At 39.6% G+C, this 5,769-nt stretch overlaps 1 non-coding gene across 1 annotated transcript; it reads right to left on the bottom strand.

The window, feature by feature from the left end:
* Positions 1 to 733: 733 nt before the first annotated feature.
* LOC123459121 lies at positions 734 to 874 on the bottom strand. The gene has a single exon (XR_006636033.1). It is a non-coding gene; the product is annotated as a small nucleolar RNA SNORA67 (small nucleolar RNA).
* Positions 875 to 5,769: the final 4,895 nt, after the last annotated feature.

Here is a 5,769-nt window from a genome sequence, read left to right as displayed (position 1 = left end):
GTCTTGGGCAGTCCTTATGGATATTTAGTAGTCATGCTTGGAATCTGTGTCTATTCCCCCACAGACTTTGCCTCCTACCAGGTTTCCACTTCACTAAAGGCTGAGTGGTTCCTACTCAAATGTTTCTTCACTGCAGTGGAGAGATATTCTCCTGGCTGGGTTTCAGTGTACAGTCCAATGACTAGGTTCCAAGAGTGTGTGGTTCAGAGAAGGTTTAGATGGCCAAGCCATTGATTCAGCAGGGGTCTTTTTAAAAATGGTGTCTTGCAGCTGCTCTGGTCAAGTGCTGAGAAGTAAAGGTTTTTCTTGCATCTCCTCACCATCTTCCAGCACTGCATCATTCTTCCCTTCCTCTCTTTATGCTCTTTAAAATGTTCGCTACTGAATTACTGTGCATGTTTTCCAAGGCTGTCTTAAGTCCTACTGTCTTCTGTGGGCACTCCCTCTCACTGGGAGAGGAGAGCTCCTCAATAGTGCCAATCCCTCCAGGACAGACTCTAGACTTTGCTGTTCTGCTTTGAAATTTTCCTATTTTACTTTTCTATTGAAACTAGAGGTTTTCAGCTATCATCTGTCTCTTCTGATAGGTATTCCACTTTCCCAGTTTTCTTCCAGAAGATTCTATCAGACCATGCCTACATGTCATCTATCACCTTCCTTTCCTCCAGTTAGTTTTATTTATTTGTTTTCATTTTTTCTTTTTCTATTTTTAATTTTTCTTTTTCTTTTTCATGTATGTAAGCAGCCAAAGGAAGGCAAAGGAAACAGGTGTCCCATTTGCTCCAAGGACCTTACGCATGCCAGGTTTCTTCCACGTTGCTACATTTCTGGAAAGGGCATTAGTTGGATCCTTGGAGAGGGAATCACCTTGGATCCTCCAGTTAGTTTTTGATCATGCCTAGGCAATCCTATTCCAGGAGTTCTTCTTTATTCTTTTTTTGGTGTAGTCCAAGCTCAAGGTCTGTCCCTTGGAGCAGGGACAGCCTTATTCCTGCTTTCCTCTCTTTATTTCATCAGTCTTCCACCAGGTATTATACAATAGCAGATCTTCTTAATCTATGTTACTCATTCCCTAAGCAGCTCCATCTTTCCACAGAATTCCTTTATGAGTATGAACAAGTGACTTATAATTTAGCTTTTGCCACCTCTCCAGCCTCATTTCTTACCACTGTCCCATCGTCACACTCTGCACCACATCTATACTGGCCTTCTCCCCTTCTCCAAATTGGTTACATGCAGATATTTCTCTACAATTCCTTCTGTCCCAGGTTATGTTAAAATACCGACTTGTCTCCATTATGCAAACTTATGAGAAGAATAGGATTCAGAAGAGAAGATGATCTCACCAGTCTTGGGAATTCTTTATGTGATATTTTTTAGTTTGTTATATTTTTAAAAGCTTAATTCAATGTCCAAAGTGCTACATATAAATTATATGGAAAACAAATTCTCAGTCAGTATGCTTATTAAAATGTTTTACATTGTCTAAATAGTGTACATGAGTAGCTTCTTATCTCCAAAGGATATATTTGAAGAACAGAAACTTAGCCAAGAACATGGAGAGGTTTTAATGAATAATGCAGTGTTAGAAGTTATAGGAGTTACAGGTATACAGGGATAGGATACCACCCAGTGAGTTATTAGTCAGGGTGGTTCCTTATGCCCAGAAAACATCACAGGTTATTGCCAAGGTTTTTGATTTATTGTCCACTAGAACTAGATGATAAGATTCTATTTCTGAAGGTACCACATGCTTTTGCCATAGGACGCTGAGAAATCAAGCTGGAGTTGAACTGAAAGTCTCTTCTCTGTTGACTAGCTGTCATAGTACTGGAAAGTTTCATGTAGCCTGCTGCAGGATACAAATCAGCAGACATAACCAGCAGTGCAGACTGAAGACTACATGGCTGGCCAGCCAAGCAAAATGTGCCAACTGGTACAATGGTGGTATGTCTGTCAAAAGGGAAACCAACTGGTCTCTGATTAGATTTGAGGGCCACTCTATGGTTCAAAATTCATGCCTAGTACTGAAAACCTAGTCAAAAACCTATGGCTGAGGAGGTCATAAACCCTAGGGGTGGGAGAACTCTACTTCTGTTGCTTGACTAAATTGTATATTAGTCCTATCAAATTGACCTCCAAATATTTATGTTGATGTCTGTATATTAATGCTACTATTACTTTTGGTTACAGAAGCTTCCCTTTTCAGAGAGCACTGACCACTGAGGTGACTCAGAACTCTCCAAAGTACTGACAAGTGATGACAATGAAGTTATCACCTCTAAGTACGCATCTCTATCACACCCTCTAAGGCTCAGGGACCACTGTGAAGGAGGTAGTGGAAAGAATTTAAGAGCCATAGGAAGGGAAGGAGTGCTTTGGAATGCTGCTTTCCAGATACAAAGTTGCTGTTTCATTCATAACCTCACAGTGGCTGTCTCTACTACACAAATGCTACATAATAAGAGGGTAAATAAAACAAAAGAGCAGCAAACTACAACAAAGAAAAACACAACAAAAAATTTGGTGGCATCAAAATAGAAGAGGGACTAGTTCGAAAGAAGAAAGGGTTCAGAGGAAGGGAGTAGATGTTAGGACAAAGGAGAATGGGGGAGGGGATTATGATCAGAGTACTTTGCACATATGTATAGAGGTGGTCAACAACTAATTTAAAAAGTTATAGGTATAAAATAGCATATATATGTTTCTTTAAATATATTCCCATTATGTTTCCATTTCTGATAAAAATATCCCAAATGCTCAATAAAACCAATGCCCTACCAGCTTAACTTAAAAAAATATGAAAGAGAAGAACCAGAATGATACAGAATGCAGTTTTGAGGCAAAAATAGTACTCCTGATCTCAACAGAGCTGTGATATGCTCTCGGTGGAACCTATTGCTCCTGGTTTTTCAATTATGAATCTGAATCATAGTCCTTGATTAGTAACAAGCAATCAATCATAATTAATTAGTTAAAATGTTCAACCGTTAAAATCATTACCATTAATTAAAATAATTATCTCTATTTTGGCTGCACTTCATTACCATTTCGGAGAAATGCATTGCTTTACTGTACTGCTATCCTCGGTAGAGAGTCTCAGAGAATGCATATAGCCACTATTTGAACCCAGTTTTACACTTTTTCATTGTTCTTACTGCATCTGTGAAAAGCATTTTAGTGTACTCTTAGGTTCTATGAATGAAGACTTCTGAAATAAAATGGTAGTCTATCACAGGGTGCTGAAATGGGTGTATTTTTTAAAAGGATGTGTGCCTTGGAAGGAATATTATTTCATTGTCTTAAAAAGGGTGTTAGGAGATTTGTGTAGAAGGATATAGGCAAGAAGTTTTGGTTATTTTGTACATAGGGTTTCTTTTAGAATCTTCCTTGAAATAAATGGCTATTGAGTTTTCCTTCTTAGAAATTCTAATGGCACAAATTTCTCACTAGGCTTGACATTGGGATTTAATCATATATGATCTTGTATTAACATTCCTATATGGCCATTGCTGTCATGAAACTATATGGTTTATAGACCTTTGGAACTGGTTTTTGGGAGGAATATGAAAGCATTTGGGGCTTTAAGTTAGAAAATCCCATGAAGACAATAAGCAGAGATTAATGGGACATTCTTATAGAAGCTTAGAAGACAAGAATGCTGAGAGAAACATAGATAGACAGTACCAGCCTGACTCATAAGGTTTCAGAGAGAACAAGGATTCTATCAACAACTTCCAGCCATGTCATACCATTTTACGTGTCAACTGCATATGGTGTCTTCAGCAGTAGGGTCTTACCACTAACCTTTAGTAGGTCATAAGTACTCTGGCAGAAATCTGTCTGTCTTTTAGGAAACCTTGTAAGTCTCTCTGATCAAAAGCTCATTGTGGCTGATAGCCCCATGCTGGTACTGGGATTATAGGTCAGTGCCCACTAAGAAAATGAGGAAAAAGGTAACTAATATACAAGAGTTAGAGAGAAGAGAGAGAGAGAGAGAGGGAGAGGGAGGGAGGGAAGATGTAGAAGATTAAAGTTAGCCTTGATCCTACCCTCTCCAGTGTCTTGTGGTTCAGGTGTTTCCTGTAAGGGCCTGGTGAAGGTTCAGCCATTTGGTCTGCCTTTTAGGAAGTAGAACTTTATGGTACCATTGCCGTTTGGTCTAGATTTGTGCTTATTTTTAAGGGGGCTGGAAGTTGGAAGAGAGTCAGTCCCCAGACAGTCAGCGCATCTAGTGCCAGAAGGTGCTACATGGGCGATGGGGAAAATGACCAATCTCTGTCCAAGAAACTCATGGTCTAACCTACTTAGCAGCAAATAACCTGTTGTGATGCTCACACAACTGCAATAGTGGCACATGGCCATGGTGGGGAACAAACTGCTCTTGATTTGGCTAACAGATCCGCTCAGTGGTAAGGGGCCCATAGCTGGAGCTGGGAAACAAGTCAGAACCATATCCAAACATTAGGCCACTCTCCAATATCAAGCTACCACCAATCATGGGCTACAAGAGGGCCTACACCTATTAAATTCTCTATAAAAAAGTAAGGGTTATCTCATTTGTCTGGTGCTAAATTACTCTCCATTGGAGAATCTGCTTCTCTTTTTCAGATAGATGTAGATCCTAAGGAGAGAGCCACCCCATCATACCTCAAAAGGGCCCCGGCTGAAACTAAGAAAAGTTGGCGAAATAAGCAAGGGTGCTGTTTTCCTGATGAGCTGGATACCAGCACAAGGGTGAAGGAGATCAACACAGAGAAAATTCAACTCCTACCAAATCAGGGAGCCAGAGCCTCAGAAGCCCCCAACACCTCATCACTGAAGCAGACCAAAATGGCTCAGGGAAATTTTGTGGAAGAGGGGGCGGAAAGAATGTCAGAGCCACATGTTGGGCCATGATATGCAGAGACATTTATCTTACCCATTACTGTGGGCTAACTCTAGAATGCACGACCCATATACCTCAACAAGGAGGGGCCAAGGGGATGGGGTAGGTCATGGATGAGCCTATTAATGGTACCAAACTGACTGTATTTGCTGAATACAAAACTAATTAATTTAAAAAACAGTGGTAAAAAAAAACATGTCACTTGGTTTTTCTAAAGTCTTTCGCCTGTCCTATTCCTTGTAGCTGCTGTTTCAGTTAACTTCAATGACAACTCGTTTTGAATATAGTCATATGGAGATCCAAGAGTCATGTACTGTACAGCTGCCTGTGACTAGGTAGGGACATCAACACTGTGCTTCCTGGTGTCTTCTTTATCCCATCTACTTCCCTCTAGCACAGAAAATTTCAGTGACTAATGGGAATGGATGCTATTAAGTTATAAATTAGAAGATGTTAATGATAAAATAGGAACCAGGAGTGGAATCCATTATAGAAAGGTTTTTTTTTTTTTTTTTTTTGAGGAATTATTGACTTACTGACCTCAGCATGAACCTGAAAATTCGCTGTGTTTGGTTCCTTTAAATGTCATGAGTTTATTTGTTTGTTGATATTGATTATTATTTTTAAACTTTATTTATATGTTTAGTTGGGAGTGTTAGTTGTGTGTATGAGTGAAAGTACGTGCATGCTACCATGCATACTACCTTGAGTTTCATTCCTCATTTTCCACCTTGTGTGAGGCATGGTATCTTTTTCATTGTTAATTTTAAAAATAAAAACTTTAATTCCTTCCCATCACCCTCCTTTGTCTCTCTGCCCCAGACCTTTCCACATAATCTCCTCTTCTTTCTTACTATCTCCTCCTCTTCTATTTTGATGTC

This window comes from Jaculus jaculus, chromosome 2 (assembly GCF_020740685.1).
Source record: "Jaculus jaculus isolate mJacJac1 chromosome 2, mJacJac1.mat.Y.cur, whole genome shotgun sequence".
In the NCBI taxonomy this organism is placed as follows: domain Eukaryota; kingdom Metazoa; phylum Chordata; class Mammalia; order Rodentia; family Dipodidae; genus Jaculus; species Jaculus jaculus.
This window is presented reverse-complemented; position numbering and strand designations above follow the sequence as displayed.